General features: G+C 46.4%; 1 protein-coding gene across 2 annotated transcripts in view; it reads right to left on the minus strand.

The window, feature by feature from the left end:
• Positions 1-20,457, minus strand: part of SCFD2 (sec1 family domain containing 2) — a 276,472-nt gene that overhangs the window by 232,631 nt on the left and 23,384 nt on the right. The gene's annotated exons all lie outside the window — the stretch shown is intronic.

The raw sequence follows: 20,457 nt of genomic DNA on the forward strand, positions 1-20,457 counted from the left end.
TGCTGTCAGCTCTTTACTGAAGTCTCTAATCACCACAGTCTTGCAGGAACATTCTCCTGGCAACAGGGCAGGCAAGTGGCTCGGACACAGGTCCTCAGGCCTCAGCCACGTTGCTCAGAGCGAGTTTCAGGCCACAGTTAGAAGATGCCAAAACCAAATCCACAGCCCCTTCCAGCATGTTCTGACTCTTCAAGGATGTCCTTGCAGTCCCTGGGGCCCACGTCCGTGACCCAGCCCAGGACTAACTGCCACTGCTGGCCACACCGCACTGGGTGGGCCTGAGCACAGCTGTGTGTCCTGGCTGATTCAAAATGAGGAAAGTAAAGGATTAACACGTGTCAGGAAACACTAAAGAGTACATGACAGTCTTCTTTCTAGAAGCCATTAGAAGCAAACTCATCTGCCTGCAATCCCCTCCATCACTCTGCTTCATGGTAAACAGTCACTTTACCGTGGGCACAATTTATCACCACATGGTGACACTGTGCTTCCAAAGCCTGTCACTACACACACACACACACACACACACAGAGGTAGGCGAACATTCTGTGGTAAATGTGTATCATGAAAAAAATACTACTCATGCATTTAAAAAAAAAATTCTGCCAAGATAAATTCACCTTTAAATACTATGTTCTACGATCTTTTTGGAGTCTTACTTCAGGTGTACTAAGCTTCAAGGCCACTAACTTGAACACATTTGATTTGTTAAATATCATTACCGTCATGGCTCAGAGTAAAGCTATGGCCTGCTGCACCAGCATCATCCCATATGGGAACCACTGTGTGGTCCAGCTGTGTAACTTCCAATCCAGCTCCCTGCTACGTCCTGGAAAAGCAACGGAAGATGGTCCAAACACTTGAGCCTCTGCTACATCCTGAAGGGACCTGGATGAAGCTCTCAGCTATGAACTTCTGTTCCACCCTCAGCCGCTGCTGTCATCTAGGGAGTGAATCAGCGAATGAAAGAACATGCTTTAGCTCTTTTGTACGCTCTCCCTCTCTCCCTTTCTCCCTCCTTTCTCCTTCTGTCTATAAATCTGGTTTTCAAAATAAACAAATCTTTTTGAAAAACTTATTTTTATTGGAAAGGCAACGTTACAGAGAGGAAAGACAGAGAGAGATCTCCCATCAGCTGATTCACTCCCCAGGTGGCTGCAACAGCTGAAGCTGAACTAAGCCGAAACCAGGCATCTGGAGCCAGGAGCTTCTTTGGGGTCTCCTACGTGGGTGCAGGGTCCCAGGATGTGAGCCATCTTTCCTGCTTTCCAGCCACAGGTGGAGAGCTGGATCTAAAGTGGTGCAGCAGGACTCAGGCCAACACCCATAAAGAATGCTAGTGGCCACACTCCTGATAAGGGGTGTTGGTCCCAGCTGGCTGGTTGGTCAGCCAGCTGCTTGCTTTCAATCAATAACCCAGGCTCACATGTGCTGAGCTAGAATAAACCATCCTTGTGCACTTGGATCGACTTCAGACTCCTGGTGATTTATGGGATCTTAAAATCTGGGCACAATAAATGGGGACTCGTCCAGGATCCCTAAGATCATCAGGACTCCACTCAAGGAGCATGTGCGGTGTAACTATGGCTGCGATCAAGACAGGAACACAGAGCTCCTTTGTGCTGCCCTTACAATAAAAATAAATTAAAAAAAAAAAAGATAAACTATCATTTTTTAAAAAAAGATTTATTTGAAAGACAAAATGAGAGAAATAAAGAGAAATTCTCCATCCTCTGGTTCATACTCCAGATGGCCACAAAACCTGCAGGCCTGGCCAGTTAGGTGCCCAGAATTCTAGCTGCGTTTCCCCACCCCCCCAGGTGGGGGGACCCAAGTACCTTGCACCACCTTCGTAGGAACACCTGCAAGGAGCTGGATCAGAAGAGGGTAGCTGGGTCTTGAAAAGGCCCCAACTTGGGATGCTAGCATCACACAATGCAGGGTCCTACTGAGTCAAAGGCTGCAGTGGGCAGGTAGAGTAAACATTGTAAGGAGTTACTCAAATATCCCACCCTGGACTGGCACCATTTCCTCTTCCTCACTGCTCACATCAGTCCAGTCGCCCACCAATCAGCCAATTCACCTGAGAATCCCACCCCCAATCTCCCAAACCCTTCCCCAGCTCCACCCACTTGCCAATCATTCTTAGGCAATCACCTATGGCAGTCTCAGGCACCAATCCCCCGGGGCCTGCCCTCAATCCCTCCCAATCCCCGCCCCCACACCTTGCAGGCTCACCTGAGTGACAAAAAGGCCCCCAGGTGCAGCTCTGTCTCTCCCTTCTCCTACCAGCCTTCCCCCACCTCACCTTCCCCTTCCCCCTCGCCTCCCCACCACCCCATCCCATTCCTGCCCCGCTGCAATAAACCTAAGATACCTCCTTGAGTCTGATGTTTTCTACTCAAGGTAAAGAACCAGGTTGAGGAAATTAGCTGCACTTAATAACATCGTAATAGAATTGTAATAACGCATGAACTAGAACTTTAACTGTCTTAAATAACTAGCAAGCATGTTGAACAGACTTATCCTCTGCTTAGCCTATAGGCTCCAGGGTACAGGACCTGTCCCAAGGGTTCTGGTATCTGCCTCCGAGGTGCTCAGGGTAGGGAAGACGGTCCTGTCCATAAGATTGCGCCCTGGAATGGCTGGAATGGCTGTTCAGCACAGGAAAGGGACAGGGTGTTTGCCATCAACAACCACCTCCTGGTGTGCTGGTGTGCTGTCTCTATGCCCCAGATGTCCCAACATCAGGAATACAGAAAACAAGGAGCGCCTCCTTCAAACAAACCCAGCCTGCATGTGTGGCTACAAACAAATCCTGGGAGAGGAGGGAGCTTTCTGTGGCTCCTTCAGCAAGTGCAAATGCACAGGAGTGCACACTTCAACCAGCACTCAGCCGTCCACCTCCAGTCCACCCACCTCCCACTGAGAGGCAGCATGGACCGCCCCCGCCTGGACCCTTGCAACAATCCCACCCACACCAAGACCTCTGTTCCCTCTCTGGGTGTCTGACACTCTTCCTTCAGTACCCAGCACAAGTTCCGCCATTAGAGCACGTGTACATCAATGGGGGTGTGTTTATGTCCCTGTGCATGTCATTCCACAGTAAAGAAGATTCGCTCACTCACCCGGGGAACAAGCGATACCAACTCCAAACAATGCCCACTCCCAGACACCCTCCGAAACCTGCAAGGGCCGTGCCCTAGGAACCATGATGCACCAAAACACAGATTGTCAATGAAAAAACCGCAATTATTTTATCATTAGTGTTACTTCAAACAATGATTCTGAACTCCCACAAGAGGTTCTGTTACATCTGGGTTCTCATGTATCTGTCTAGAGTCGCTCAGGATGAAGAGTCTGTAACTCCCAACTCCCCCCATTAGCAATTCCTGGGGGCACTAAAGAAGGGAGTACCAGGATGCAGAAAGGTCAGTAAGGCAGGGTGCCGGAGTGCAGCTCCAGCCAAGTTCACAACACAAGACGGGTACGTGGAGCAAGTGTAGGGAGAAAAGAAATGGACCACTACAACTTCAGGATCATAATGGACAATGCAAGAACGCTGTCCCCTTTATTTATACAGAAGCCTGGCATGGACTTTTTAAGACATGGTGAACTGAGTGTTTCCAAGGATAATTCTGCCCTTTGTTTCACCTTAAAGCTCTCAATAGATGGTGCATATCAATCAGTAACATCCCTACTACAATCCTCATCCTACAACTTAATCTTGAATCAGTTAAGGGAGGAAATGCATCACAAAAAGAGGGGGAATCTAAAGATCAAGAATGGTCAAATGCAGGCAGCAGAGACAGAGACAGCATGAATAATAAAAGGCCCTTTTGCAGTTATTAACCGCCAAGCTCACATTGACAGTCAAAACCAACTCTGCAGCAGCAAACAATGCCTGAATAGATTACAGAATGCCTTCAGGTAGTTTGTAGAGACAGCCACACAGGGGCAAGTTCCTGGAGACCCTGCCTGTAATGAAACAGTACCCACACAGCTTCCTGTCCTCCGCGTCCACTGCTCAGACCCCAGCAGCAGAGTAAGCCACGAAGCAGCCCAGAACCATCTGCTTTGCAATCTTCCTACCTAAAAATACAACTTGCCGCCTTCCTAGACAAAAGGGAGAAAACTTAGGAGAGATCCAGAAAACACATTTCACAAATTCTAACACTCATGATTCAAATGTTTTTGAATTCTTAGAGAGCTTCCTCATACAATATTTCCACAAAAATGTATCCTAAAAGTACCATCCTAATTGGGGAAACAGAAATACACATTTTAAAATTAGAAATAAGAACACACCATTGCCATTCCTTTTAAACACTGCAAGCAAGAAGAAAAAGTGTTGGCACCTGGGTGGGTCTCAGGATGGGGCATCTCATGTGCACATGGTGAGCTGTCCCCGGCCTGCCTGGGCTGCGGGGGCTGCTCCCTTTGGGTGAGTACACCGAGGGAGGAGGTCTCCGTGACTGGGCAGGTCCGGGACCCACCCACCACCTTCATTGGGCGGTAAATGGGACTGGGGAGGGGCGCGACCTTGGGCCTGGGAGTTTAAACTTGGCTGCTGGGTCTCAGGACGGGGCGTCTCATGCCTGGATCCCAGACAACAGCCACCATGTGCACGTGGTGAGCTGTCCCCAGGCGGCCAGTGCACCATTTGGTGCCAGGCTCCGCCTGCTGGCCGCCCGGCCTGAGAGTTCTGGGGTTTTGGTTGTTTGAGTCGCTGCTTAGGTCACTCCAGGTTGAACCCATTGTGCTTCTAGGACGTGAAGCAATCATAAAGATTCCCAATGACAGTAACTCTTCTTTTGTAAAACTTGTAATCACTGAACAATGCTGACCACCAAATACCACTCCATGCAAAAGCTATGGCTTGGGAATGTCCTGCAGAATCATATCCTGTAACCTGACATGATGATGGGTCAGGAGAAGGGTCACATTAAGCATATCAGTACATTAAGTAGCACTCAAGAACCATAACCAGGAGTAAATTCTGTGAGGGATGTGTGGGCCACACCCTGTGGAAATTCTAGCCCCACTGGTTATCTCAAGAGTTGGTGTGGTGATGGACTAAGCTAGGTGTGACCAAGGAGCCTGCCATCAATCACAGGTAAAAGAACCCCCAACAGTCTGGACTGGTCAGGGCAGCAGCATCCGATTGTGCATCCTGATTAGGGTGTGAGGTGGGCCGGGCTGCAAGGTTCACCAGCTCATACAAGGCCAAATGGAAGGCCAGACTGTGCCCAGCACTGGCCTAAACCCAATGGCATGTATGAAAACTGGGTCTGGGAGTGGATTAAGTGGAGGAACTTGGGAAACTCCCTTGGGAAGTCATAGCTCCCGCTGGTGAACATGTGGTCCAGACCTGGGGGTCGGACAAGCTGGGCAAAATAGCTCCAATTGCTGGCAAATGTGTCAATTGGTAATGGAGCAGGGTGGGCCTGGCAGGACTGAGCAAACCTTAGCCCACAAGCAAAACTAGAGACCAGGACGGAGCACAGGTCATGCTGAGCGAGACTCTTGCACCTACTGGTCTGCGTGAGCCAGGAACGCTAAGCCACAGTGTCTAAGGCAGAGGTCAGGACAGGTGAGGGACTGTGCCAAGCTGAGTCAGAGTAACCACTGGCATGCATGTGATCTATGGCTGGGAACAGGCCCGGTTGGGGAGCTAAGGGGACAACCCTAGCTGGGTTGAGGTTCCACCAATGGGCGTGTGGCCTGGAAAGGGGGCTGCATTCTGATCAGGAAATGGTTGTAGTCTCCCTTGGCACAAGTGTGGACTGGGATTGGATGCACCAAGCTGGGCCAGACCCCAACACCCTCTGGTGTCCTGGAGGACCAGGATAGATGTGTGATGGACTAGGCAAGGTCACAACCCCTACTGAGCCATGTGTGAGCCATATGTGGGTATGGACAAGCCATGGCTGGGCTGAAACATCCAACAGCAAGGACCAGTTTGGGTTGAAGACCAGTCAGGAAAAGCCACTGTTCCTGCTAGGACAGGAGGTGAACTGAGTAGGGCTGGCTCATGGACCCACATGCCAAGGTGAGGTTGCCTGTACCAGAAGGGACTGCAGCGCTCAACCAACAAGCGTGAGAACAAGGAAGGGAGGGGGCAGAGCCAGCAGGGGATTAAGGGATGGTTCCTTTGCTGGACAGCTACTCCCTCTGGAGAATGTGGGCTGGGATGGGGGCAGACCAGACCAAGCAGGGCTACAACACCTGTACGCCTCAGGTGGACTAGATCAGGGAAAAGCCAGGCTGGGCTAATTATTCCTACTGGTGCAAACAAAATTAGAGTGGGTGAGGGTTGTTTGGGCTAAGCCGTAGCATCAGCTGGCAGAAGCTGGCACTGGGGGCTAGTTCTGTCAAGTCAAACCACAGAACTATCTGGAGAGTGCATAATCTGGGAGTGGGAAAGGCCTGGGAGGGAAATAGTGGGATCCTCCCTCTTGGGTTACCACTTCCACGCCACTTCTGATCCAGCTCCCTGCTAATGTACCTGGAAAATCAGCAGCAGATGACCAAGTACTTGGGCTCCTGCAACCCATGTGGGAGACCAGTTGGAGTTTCAGGTTCCTGGCTTCTGCTTGGCCCAGTCAAAGAGTGAACAAGTGGTTGGAAGAAGACAGATTCATTCTCTCTCTCTCTCTCTCTCTCTCTCTCTCTCTCTCTCTCTCTCTCTGGTAACTAGGACGGGGGCTGGGGTGGAATGGGGTGTGGGACAGTCTGGACTACTGCTATACATACTGGCAAACCAGGATAGGGGGTGGGCCTGGTGGGGTTATTGCAGGTCGCTCCAACTAGGCTGCAGCTCCCCCTGGTTATACAAGGGCCACGTATGTGCTGGGCAGAACCAGGCTGGACTGCAACACCCATTGATTCCAGTGGAAGTCGGGGCTGAAAACAGAACCAACCCAGCAACTGTAACCACCAGCTGATCAGGGCCATGGACTGTGCCGGGCCCTGTACTTGCTAGCACATACAAGAATCTGGTTTGAGAACACCTCAGACAAAGTTCCTTTGGAGATCTCCCCAATTGACATGCTGGACTCAGAACCCTAACCAAGAAAAAGAGAAGACAGAACAGGTCAACCAACCAACTCAGCTATATGTTGGCATCGAAATATAAGGCAAAGGGAGACTCTATGATGGACTATGTCAATCAGTGGATTCTTCAATGACCTCATAGTGCTTGGAGTGGCAAGACTGGCAGCAATTCATAACTGTTGAAATATCAAAACCACTTCAGCAAGAACCTCAGAGCATACCCTATATCCGGGACCTGGGGAGGGTTGGAAATTGGGTGGGCCTTCTCCATTAATACCCCCCTTTAAACATGAAGGAACAATATGGAAATAATAATCTTACCCACTTTCCTATAGCCCTTGAACCTTTTTACCCCAATTAACTATGTCAAAATATAATAATAATATATAATACATATATATATAAAGAAAAAGTGTTGGCACCTGTGTTCTGACACGGAGGCAGCCACTCCCTGGGTGCTAGCCGAGTATCAGCTGCTCCACTTACAACCCACCTCCTCCCTGAGGCACCTGGGAAAGCAGTGCAAGACGATTGGGTCCTCGGACCCAAGCCACCCACAGGAAGAGCTGGAACAATCTCCTGGCTCCCAGCTTTGGCCTGGTCCAGACTTGGCTACTGTGACTATTTAGGGAGTGAACAGATGAAAGATCTGTGTGTTTGTCCCTCTCTCTTCAAACAAATCATTTTTTAAAAGGTATCCTCTGATTTCTAAAAGACATGGTGTTGTTAATCACTTCATCAGGCAACAAGATCATATTCCTGCCTCTGGCCCCCAAAAATCCAAGCAGAAATCAACCTGAAATGCAATGAATAACCTAAGCAAGTTTCCTAATGACGTGGTGAAAAACCAATTTACACAGTTTCACAGGTGAACACCTTCAATTTTCATACTCCCTCTTTAGATTAATATTAATCTGAAAAAAATATGTCCCTATAGAACATCAGACTGATGCCATTACAAGCACACAGACAGTATTTTTTGTTCATGCAGATAAAATGAGCACATCCTTCCACTTGGTGAGATGGACCTGAAGCATAGGGGATCCTCCTCCTCTCTCTCCTTATGTCTCCCTTTTACTATTTACCCCAAGTTTTTACAATAGCATAATCATTCATTTCATAATTACAAACTTAACTTTGTGATACAAAAATGTTTATCATAACATGAAAAGTAGAGGAAAATGAATAAAGTAATATAATGTAAAAGTATAATTAAAAATAAAAATAAACATACTGCTATTACTCAGACACATGCTATACAAGGAGCGGTCGCTTCCTTCTCCCCCACTGGATACAGGAGATAAAGAACTGAAACATTTGTGCCATCCACTGCCTTCAGTACCTCAAGTCTCCTCACCCTGTTCAGAGGCCCACAGGGACATGCATCCCTCACAACTATGTAACAAAAGTATTTTTTTAAAAGATGCATACTGTATATAGCAGTTAATTCCCAGAATGAGAATCTCACAGAGATATGTGGGTTTTTTGTTTGTTTTTGTCTGTTCAATGCATTAGCTGTTACAAAAGACAGAACATGATAATAAATTTACCTTTTGTGGACTGGCTTCTTTCGCTAAGCATAACAGTGCCCAGCTGGGTCCATTCTGCTGCAAACGTTGAGGTGTGGTTCTTTTCATAGGTGTGCAGTATTCTAGGATAAATGGGTCACCTTTTATTTATCCACTCATTTGTTGATGGGCCTCTGGGTTCATTCCATGTCTCAGCCACTATGAATAGACCTGCCACAAACAAGGGACTGCAGGTAACCCTCACAGAGATTTCATTTCATTCAATATATATTCCTAGGAGTGGGATGGCTGAATGTGTCTTCAAGTGTCTGAGGACTCTCCATACTGACTCACAGTGGCTACACTACCTCACATTACCAACAACAACAGATTAGAAAATGTTTTCCCCCTCAGCTTCACCAGCAATTACTGTTTGTTCATTTCTCAATAGCAGGCCATTCTCACTCAAGTAGGTGGGACCTTGTTGTGTTATTTGGACTTCCCTGACAGCTACAGCACAGTACTTACTCATGTCTATCAGTCACTTGAATTTCACTTTTTGAAAAATGCCTGTTCATAACTCTTGCCCATTTCTTAACTGGGGTGTTTGGTTTGCTGTTGTTCAATTTTGAAGTTCTCTGTAAATTCTGGATATTGGTCCTTTATTAAGTTGTGTAGTTTGTGAAACCTTCTGTCATTCTGTCAGTTCTCTCTTCACTTTATTGTGTCTTCCTCACAGTACAGAGGCTTCTTAGCTTCATGAAGTCCCATTTGTTTATTTTTGCTTTAACGGCCTGTGCTTTTGGGGTCTTCTCTAAGAAGTTTTACTTAAGATGTTTTCTTCCAGTGATTTGATGGTGTCAGGTCTTATGTTCTTTGTTTTGGTTTTTCAAAGATCTATTTATTTTTATTGGAAAGTCAGTGGGAAGACAGAGGAAAACATATTTCGTCCACTGATGCACTCCCTGAGTGGACACAATGACTGGAGCCAAGCCAATCTGAAGTCAGGTGCCAGGAACTTCTACTGGGTCTCCCACGAAGGTTCAGGGTTCCAAGAACTTGGGCCATCCTCAACTGCTTTCCTAAGAGACAAGCAGGGAACTGGATGGGAAACTGGCCTGTAGAGGACCAATATGTGATTCGAGTATCTGCAAGGCGAGGACTTCAGCTACTAGCCTATGGCACCATGCCCAGATCCTATGTTTAAATTCTTCATCTATTTGAACTTCATAGAAGGAGAAAGATAAGGTCTTGTTTCATTTTATTTTTCTATGTACAGAATCTTGTCACTCACGAGCAGAGATAATTTGACTTCCTCCTTTGCAATTGTATTTCCTTGATGTCTTTTTCTTTATAGCTCCGGGTGGAACTTTCAGGGCTATGTTGAATAGCAGTGGTGAGAGTGGGCATCCTGACCTTGTTACACAAATACTATTCCTTTTTTTTTTTACATTTTCTTATTATTATCATTTTATGATACAATTCCATAGGCTCCTGGCATTTCCCTTATCCCCTCCCCAATTCCCCACCACCACCACCACCTTGTTCCTCTATATCATTACTACGATACAGTTCTTCATACACAGTCATATGTTCATTATTGCAAGCATGGACAATGGCAGGGAGTCCAGCATCCTGTTGTCAAGATAGTAAACAGTTTCATTGTAAGTCCATCTTTGTCTGGAAGTAGAGATGTGTACTGCATTGTATCCTCACTGTACAACCCCTCAAATTAAAAGTCATAATATAAAATCAAAATCAGGGAGAAAAAAGAAATTAACAACACCAAGAAGCTAAATAACATGCTATTAAATGATTAATGTGTAGCTGAAGAAATGAAAATCAAGAACCTTCTTCAAGAAATGATGCTACTGTATGATCTACGAGTCATTGAATGAGTTAATCAGAAGAAAGTGTTTGAAGAGATAAAACCAACAGAAAACAACAAAACCCATGCGATATAGTTTCTGCTGATTTTTGTTGGTGAAGCGTGTCTCTTCTAGACAATAAATAGATGGGTTTTGTTTTTTAATCCAGTCTACTAATTAATCTATGACGTTTGATTGAGCCTAAGCCATTTACATTCAGAGTTTAATATCTGTGGGTGGTACTTTGGTCCTGTCATTTTAGGAATGGGTTGTTCATTGGTTTAGTCTTCTGTTGTCATTTTACAGGATGTTCTTCCCATTTGCCCTTGGTGTTGGTAGGTGCTATTCCTCTTCTCTGTCAAGAGAACATCTTGAAGTATCATTTGTAGGGCAGGTTTGGAAGAGGCAAATTCTTTCAACTTTTCTTTACTGTGGAAGAATTTATTTCATTTCCAAAGACAAAAGAAAGCTTTGGGGATATGTTATCCTAGGCCGACAATTTTTTTCTCTTAGAATCTGGAATATGTCACTCCATGCTCTTTTGGCCTGTAGAGTTTCCTGTGAGAGATCTCCTGTGAGTTTAATTGGCATTCTTTTATGTGTCAATTGATTTTTTTTTCACGTGCACATTTTTTTTTAAAGATTTATTTTTATTATTTTTTTCATTGGAAAGGCGGATATACAGAGAGGAGAGACAGAGAGGAAGATCTTCCGTCCGATGATTCACTCCCCAAGTGAGCGAAACGGGCCGATACTATGCCAATCCGAAGCCAGGAGCCTCTTCCGGGTCCCCCGCGCAGGTGCAGGTTCCCTAAAGCGCAGGTGCAGGTTCCCTAAGCTTTGGGCCGTCCTTGACTGCTTTCCCAGGCCACAGGCAGGGAGCTGGAAGGGAAGCGGGGCTGCCGGGATTAGAACCGGCGCCCATATGGGATCCCGGGGGTGCAAGGCGAGGACCTTTAACCACTTGCGCCACCACGCCGGGCCCTTCACGTGCACATTTAAGGATCTTTTCCTTATGTTCAATTGAAGAGAGCTTGATAATCATATGTCTTGGTGAAGTTTGCTTTTGATCAAGCCTGTTGGGAGTTCTGTGTCCCTCCTGGATCTTGTTTCCCAATTCTTTCTCCAGATTAGGGAAATTTTCCTTTATTAGTTCATTAAATACATTTGCAAACTCAGCTTCTCTTTCTGCACCTTCTGGGACTCCCATAACTCTTATATTATTTGGTTTCCTAATAGTGTCTTTCAATTCTTGAATGCTTTTTCTGGCCTGATCCAGCTCTGCTTCCAGGTTTTGGTTTGCTTCCCCCTGATGACAGGAAATATCTTCCAATGCTGAGATTCATTCTTCTGCTTGCTTCATTCTATTTTGGAGACTCTCCTCTGTACTTTTAATTTGCTCTACTGTGTTCTTAATTTCTGATGTATCACCCTTGATTTGCTTTACTGCTTCCTTAAATTCTTTGAACTCTTTAATGTGCTTCTCATTGTTGATCAGAAGCTTTAAAATGAATTTTATGAATTCTGTGTGTCCCATTTTCTCGATGTCTTCCTCTGTGAGCTCTCAGGGTGGCATAGGGTTTTGCTCCTTTGCAGGGGAGTTTTCAGTAATATTCATTGTGCCTTTGTCTCTTCTGCTCTTGGTCATTGTACTTCTGGTTAGCAGAGTCTTCTCTTTGAGGCAGGTTTCTGAGCTGTGTTACCCACAGGTCTACAGTTCAATTTTACTTATTGCAGTTGGTACACAACTCTTTGCTTGCAGCCACTTGTGCCACAACCTCCAGCGAGTTCCAGGTCTGGGTTCTTATGTTAGATTTCCACCATGGTCTCCACAGCCCCAGCTCCTGGCTCACCACTCTGCACTTCCTGTAATACCGTGCTGAGGCTGCACTGTTGTCTCTGCAACCTTTCTCCCACCTCCGGTTGGAGCAGGTCCCAGGATTAGGGAGACACCAGGTGTCCTATACAGTTAAGTTGTTGGTGCCGCTGATCTTGTCAGAACCTGTTGGACGTTAGGTCTGGGTGCCACACGGACCTATTTTGACCTTTATGATGCCACAGTTGGTTTTATTTTCCTGCGGGACCAGTGCAATCCACGGAACTCTGAGTTCTCACGAGCTCAGCACATGCGCAGTTCACTGTTGTCCCCTGCAGTCCTAAAACTATTGCCACAGTGTACAAAATGGTGCCTGGCATGCCACTACTGGAGTTCTTGATCTGCTGGCCGTCAGATCTGAAGGCTATCCAGACCTGTCTTGGGTGGAACCCATAGAATGCCACGTTGATGCAGTTCACTGAGTCACAAATGAGTTCACTCCCAGCTCAGCATATGCTCAGTCCTTTCCCTTGCCTTTGCCTCCTTATGCAAAATCGTGTCCAATCCAGCTCTAGGAGGCTGACTGGGCCGTGAAATCCACCCTGTTCTTGCACTATCCATCTGGGATCTGCTGCCCTGTCTCTGCTCCTGGTCAAATCAAAAGGACCAGTAGGACAGACAGTTCTTTGTCTGGGCTCACCTCCCAAGCTTCCAGTGATTGTCTTTTCCCATCTGGTTGCTGGTGGAGTTCCGGCTGCTAGTTGAGTTCAGATTGCTGAGTATCAGTCACTGAAACACCACACTGCTTTGTCTGTTGCTTTCCTGTGTCTGTCAGTCTCCAGGTATCTCTCTGCTGTTGTTCTGTCCTTTCCTATTTCCTAGAATATGTCCTCTCTGCTTCATCCTGATGAAATGTTTCTCCGTTCGTTTAAATGTGTCCTTACCCTATGCCACCATATTGAATCTCCCAGATACTATTTCTTAAACTGAGTCTAGGCACTGTCCAGTTAAGCTTAAAGGCAACAACAGGTTCTTCCTTCCCTCCTTCATAACTTAGCTCCCATGCTATCAGGTGGTGCCTGAAATGGAAGTGTGCCAGTGCCAACAGAAGCAGATGCCATACGGGTGGCAAGCAGGCAGACTCCACCCTCACATGAAGCCCTGGAGAGCCGCTCTCAGGAAGAGACCAGCTGCTAGATGAGGGGGTGTGTGCACAGAGGGCTCAAGGAGTCTGGGGCAGAGGCAGAGCACACCAGGAGGAGAGGACCCCTGCACAGGCAGCAACAGCACACCAGCTTGGGGCATCCAACCACCAAGAGGAGTGAGGATGACACCCACACCACCAGGACGGGGCACTGTGGCTGTGGCAGGGTCTGTGGCCGACAAAGCATGGCGTTCATCCACCAGAGTACTAGAGCACGAATGGGAAGACCGAGTAAAAGAGATGGCTCAGCTTAGCACAGAGAAGAGGCAATACAACCAGGTGCTTTGAATGGGACAAATGGTGAGCCCTGGCTTCAACGCTCAGGACACCACACTGAGGCTTGGAGAACATTCTCCAAAGATAAATGCTACCTGTTCTCAAATGACTTGATGTGGAGGAGTTTCTTACAATATTCTTGGAACTTTCCTTAGATTTTTTTTTTTTTGAATCAATGGGAAATTTTTTAAGACAAATTAGTCCCTTCAAAGAAAAATATCAAGAAACTAAAAGCTGAAAGTTTATATGAAAAACGGGTATTTTCCAACTACCTACTCTAGAAATTCTAGAACAGAAGCACATGCCAGGAGCAAGCGCAGCCGGCCAAACACCTGAATGCTCACCTTCTTTCCACGAGGTCAGAGATTCAGCTGGGTACTGCTCAAATAAAGCACCAGCTGCTCAGAGTCACCCCCACCCAGGCTCTACGGGTCTGACACTTCAGGAGTCAGATTCTCGAAGGTCTGGGAGCCCCCCAAACAAAGGAAAAGCTAAATTACAGGTGAAGCTGAACCACACCCCCCCCCCAAAACTCTACCACTGTGCTTCTCACTGAAACCAGATTTAGGCACAGACCAGCTGGACACTGACAGGGCTTGGCTGTATCATAAACACCCCCCTTCTCACCATACCTTTAACATGGTCAGCACAGCCATCACCAAAACCTAATTCTAATCTTGGGACAGTCATAATTAAGAGCACATATGCAATAGAGCACACTGCAGCTAAGAAAATCCTGGGCGGGGGGCCGGGGGAAATAGGAGAATCCTGGCAGTAAAGGAAAAGGGACATTTTTCTACATAGAAGACAATAGTATTCCATACAATACGAGCTTACAGGTGGCTTTAACGTAAAAGACAGCACAATGCTTGTCAGTGCTAACATAAAAGCACCACCACTCTAATGGCTGCACGCTGAGACTCCGTATTCCAGTAAAGGAGTTGTGGCCAGAGTTCCAGCACATGGTTGAGCAACTGCTTGTGGTGACACCAGCCTCTCCATTTGGAAGAGCCAGTTCCAGTCCCGGCTGCCTCACTACGGACCCAGCTCCCTGCCAAGGCACCTGGGAAAGCAGCAGAGCACAGCTGCAGTCCTTGCGAGCCCCCACCCACACGGGAGACCTGAATGAAACTCCTGGCTCGTACATTCAACCTGACTAGTCCCAGCCATGGCAGCCACTTGGAAAGTGACCGAGTGATGTAAGATACCTTGGTCTCTCCTTCTCCATCTGTTACTTTGCCATTCAAATTAAAACATACATAGAACTTTCAAAAAAAAAAAAAAAGGAAGAAAAGAGGGCCTAGTACATTAGCCTAGTAGTGGCTAAAGTCCTCACCTTGCATCCACTGGGATCTCAAATGGGTACCTGTTTGTGTCCCAGCAGCCCTGCTTCCCATCCAGCTTCCTGCTTGTGGCCTGGGAAAGTAGTCAGGGACAGCCCAAAGCCTTGGGACCCTGTACCCGCGTGGGAGACCTGGAAGAGACTCTGGCTCCTGGCTTCATACTGGCTCAGCTCCAGTCATTGTGGCTACTTGGGGAGTGAACCAGGACACAGAAGATCTTTCTTTCCGTCACTCCTCCTCCTCTCTGTAAATCTGCCCTTCCAATAAAAATAAATAAAATGTTTTAAAAAAAGAGAGTAAAGTGAAGTGGGTATGATTTTTTCTAAAATATTTTCTCTGCCATAAAACAACATATTTTTGGTTAAAAAAGAATATGTTCTTGAGTCAGTGCTGTTGCGAAAGAGTGTTATTTTAACAATCAGCTACAAAAATGAGAAAAAACAGGGACCGACACTGTGGCCTAGCATGTAAAGCCACTGCCTGCTGTGCCAGCATCCCACATGGTCGGGGTTCTGGTCCTGGATGCTCCACTTCTTGTCATTGCACCTGAGAAAACAACGGAGGACAGCCTAACTACCTGGGTCCCTTGCCCCACATGGGAGATTCAGAGGGATCGCCCGGCTCTTGGTTTCGGGGCGGCCCAACCCCCACCGTTATAGCCATGTGGGGCGGTGGCCAGTATATGGACGATTCTCCCTGTCTCTTGTCGCTCTCTGCAGTTCTTCCAAATAAACAAGCAGTAAAAAATAAGCAAAAAAAGTAAGAGAAATATACTGTTCAGGGAATATCTTCAAAAAAATTCCACAGTCTGAAGCATTAAATAGATTTCCATATTATAAAGTGATTTTACTACACAGAAACAATTTGAGTGATAGAAAACCAAAATTTATCTTTAAATTTTTCAGAGAGTAAAATTTTAAAAATTCAGAAGCAATAACAGTGATAACATAAAATATAAGGCAAATTACCCTCTATGAATAAAAATATCCATCAACAATTTACAAGAGATTTCTAGTATTCAATGTTTCTAATTATAAGCCTTTTAAATTTTTAAAATATTACTTATAATGAAAATAATCTCATCTTTTAATATAGATTTCTTTATTTTTATTGGAAAGGGAGATTTATAGGAGAAGATGAGATGGACAGAAAGGTCCTCCATCCACTGGTTCGCTCTTCAAATAGCCGCAACGGCCAGAGCTGAGCTGTGCTGACCCGAAGCCAGGAGCCTTTTCTGTGTCTCCGAAGCAGGTGCAAAGTTTCAAGGCCCTGGAACATCCTCCACTATTTTCCCAGGCCACACGCAGGAAGCTGGATGGGGAGTGGAGCAGCCAGGACACAAATCTATGCCTATATGAGATTCCGGCACTCGCAAGAAGAAGATTAATGAACCAAACCATGGCACCAGGCCTAGCAATTTTATCTTTTAAAGAATATGTAAATAACTGCACTATTTGTAAAGAATACACACTGCACATTAAAGTAAAAGCAAGTAAAAGTCACTGAAAATCCACAATTCTGAGATTTGATTATCTCTGTATCCATCCAGACAGGCTAGGTCCTACTGTAGTAAGTGACCCCAGAACTTCAGTGCCAGGCAACAAGGCTGCTGCCCAGCCTCACCGAGACCCCAGGACCCAGGCTGCTCCTAAGGTGAAGAACCCACAATCCTTCACGGTGTGGCAAGCAGGAGAGAGGCGTGTCGCACAGCGTTCTCTAAACGATGCTTCTGCCTGTGCTTCCACACGCCCAGGACTGGGACAGAGCGCTGCGGGTGGCGGGCCACATGATGAGGTGTTCCAGGAGGAAGGAAGAGAAACCACGCTGGAACATACATCACAGAACATAATCCTGACATTCTTCAAAGGTGTATTACAGTGACTAAAGCGCATTTTAATAACATTAAATTTACATTTTAATGAAATAAAACATATTTAATAAAATAAACTATTTCAAAGTGTATAACCAGGTGACACTTACTTTCATACACAATATTATACAGCATTCACTTCCATCTGCCAAAAGCCCCTTAGTAACTCACTCGTCCTTCCGCCTTCACCGCTTTGCCCGTGACTGGTAACCACTAACCTGCTGTCTATGTGTATAATTCATCCACTCTAGAAATGTCATACTAATGCAATTACACAACATGTGACTCCTGTGGCCCTCTTTCCTTCAGTAGAGTGTCTTCATGATTAATCCACACTGTGCCATCCTGTAGTCCTCCACCTTCTGTGGCTACATAACATCCCATCACACAATCCGTGCATTCCGTTTCCCCAGTCGCCCACTGGTGAACACTGGCATGGTGCCACACTGCGTTTCTTGCACTGCTCTGTGAACATTCACAGATCAGCCTTCCACCCCGGGGGTGTATTACCCGGGAATGGACTCACTGGGTCATGTTCACTCTTTGGTTACCCTTTCCATGAGCTCCCAAAGCTGCCATGCCATCTTCCGCGTCTGCCAGAGATGGCTGAGGGCCCAGGTTCTCCACTTCATAAAGCACTCGGTGTCTTTAGTCTCCAGGGAAAAGCACCTCAAACCACAGCCAAACGCCAGTCGTACCTTCAAGAATGCCTGAGACCAGGAGGATGGAGCCGTAGGGCTGCCCTAACAGAGCCCTACTTCGTGCCACTTAAGCAACAGAGATGCATCTCCGGTGTGCAGACAGAAAGGTCCGAGCCCAAAGTGTCGGCAGGCTGGCTCTTGCCGAGGCCTCCCTCCTGGGCCATCCTCTCGCTGGGAGCCCGCGGGGCTGCCTCTCTGCGCACGCATGCGGCTGACGTCCCTGCATGTCCAAGGACACCAGGCAGACTGGATTAGGGTCCAAGGAAGGGACTATTTAAAGGCCCTATCTCCAAGCACAGTCACACTCTAAGGAACAAGACTTAAAGTCTCCAACAAGTGGATGCCGAAAGGACAACACTCAGCCCTGACAACAGATGATGCCAATCGTTGCCAACGCTGCAGATCAAGCAGCACTCACACACGCTGCTGGAGAGAGCAAAGCAGTAATTACTTTGAAAACATCTGGAAGTTTTCATAAAATGAACCATATGGCAACCACATGCCGTCCACCCACCCATTTCCACTGAAAATATAACCCATAAATCCTACTGAAAGCTGGACAGCAGCCTCTCTCCACAAAACCTTGCTCAGGAATGTTCAGAACAGTAAAAACGGGAAACAGTCTAGGTTTCCATCAATGACAACAACAAAAAATCCATTTCAGCACTATCCAAACCACGTGGACAGACCCCTCGGAATACGCACACATGGAGACCCTGGGCTGACATGAGGTGGTGGTTCCTCAGCACTGGGCACTGGGACCTGTGCAAAGTCAAGAGTGGTTTTCCCCTTTGCTTCTCCCCTTTCCCCAGAAACAACAAAAAGAAATAGCCAATTTAGAACCCTTGAGTTCATCAAATTTTCCTTAAACCTCGATCCTTCCCACCCTGATCATCCATGTAATCATTATAACAAATTTATTTTTAAAAATGGCTAGCTGAACGGTGGTTCACTTATGGACTAGAATATTAACACTTTGCAAAAAAAAAAAAAAAAGTAGAAGAAAATAACGTGGCTAAATCCTGAAACAAAAATAAATACATAATTCCAGTTATGCTGGTTCACAGCTTCATAAATTTTGCTTAAAAACCATACACAGGTTAATAACCCATACACTGGATTATCCAGCTGAACACATACAATCACCACCATCCCCATCAGAGAGATACAAGAGGATTCAGAGCCCAGGGAAAGGCAATGTTAAAAGCTCAGACTGCATTGATATGGCTGTAACGAAGGAATAACAAATCAGTCTGTGGAAGTTGCAAGCAAAGTATGGAACCCCTATCCTAGAGTCTCAAGAACCAATACTGGGCAGGGCTGGAACAGTGGCACAACAAGCTAATCCTCCATCTCCTAGCGCCAGGATCCCACATGGGCACCAGTTCATGTCCTGGCTGTTCCACCTCCAACCTGGCTCACAAATGGCCTGGGAAAGCAGCAGAGGATGGCCCAAATGCTTGGCCCCTGTGTCCACATGGGAGACCCAGATGAAACTCCTGGCTCCTGGCTACAGCCTGCCCCAGCCATGGTCATTGCAGCCATTTGGGGAGCCAACCAGTGGACAGAAGATCTCTCAATCTCTCTCTGTACTTCTGACTTTCAAATAAATAATAAATACATCTTTAAAAAGAATGATGCTAAACTTCTGACCTCCAAAACACTAACAGCTAAAATTACAATCCTATGCTGTTTTAAGTTGCTGAGTTTACAGTAAGTTGGTCCCAGTCATAATAAGAAATCCATACATTCACAAATAGAAGAGCAAGAGATTAAGACTGAAAAAAAATCATCCAAAGATAACAGCTAAAAACTGCAAAAATCAAACTTAAGGGCACAATAAGCTAAGTAAAGCCCGAACAGAATATGCTGGAAAAACTCTTTGCCAAGATATATTACAATTAAACTTCCAAAATATAAAAACAAGGAAAACATCCTGAAAGCAAAAAGAGAAATGACACCTAGCAAATAAATGGAAAGGAATTTAAATGACAACGGATTTCCTATCAGAAACATGAAGACCAGAAGTACCATGTTTCCAGTATTAAAAAACTATCAACCCAGAATCTTGTACTGAATGAAAATACCATTCAGATATAAGATGAAATCAAAATATTTTCAGGGCCCGGCGCGGTGGCACAGTGGTTAAAGTCCTCGCCTTGCACCCCCGGGATCCCATATGGGCACCAGTTCTAATCCTGGCAGCCCCGCTTCCTTTCCAGCTCCCTGCCTGTGGCCTGGGAAAGCAGTCAAGGACGGCCCAAAGCTTTGGGATCCTGCACCTGCGTGTGGGAGACCCGGAAGAGGCTCCTGGCTTCGGATCAGCATAGTATCAGCCCATTGCGCTTACTTGGGGAGTGAATCATCGGATGGAAGATCTTCCTCTCTGTCTCTCCTCTCTGTATATCCACCTTTCCAATAAAAAGATAATAAAAATAAATCTTTAAAAAAAATATTTTCAAATGCATGAAAGCTTCAAGATGTTGTTGGCAGGAGATATAGTCTAAAGAATGGCTAAAGGTGCCAGGACTGTGGCTCAGCACATGAAGCTGTCATTGGCAAGGCTGGCACCCCAGATCAGAGTGCCAGCTGGAGTCCTGGCTCCTCCCTTTGCATCCAGCTTCCTGCTAATGCACCTAGAAAGGCAGCAGGTCTAGTGGCTAAACCCTCGCCTTGCATCCACTGCGATCCCACATGGGCACTGGTTCACATCCTGGCTGCTCCACTTGTAACCAGTTCCCTGTTTGTAGCCTGGCAGGGTAATAGAGGACGGCCCAAAGCCTTGGGACCCTGCATCTGCATGGGAAGACCTGGA

Source organism: Ochotona curzoniae, unplaced genomic scaffold (genome assembly GCF_017591425.1).
Source record: "Ochotona curzoniae isolate NIBS_2020 unplaced genomic scaffold, NIBS_Ocur_1.0 scaffold_4506, whole genome shotgun sequence".
NCBI lineage: Eukaryota > Metazoa > Chordata > Mammalia > Lagomorpha > Ochotonidae > Ochotona > Ochotona curzoniae.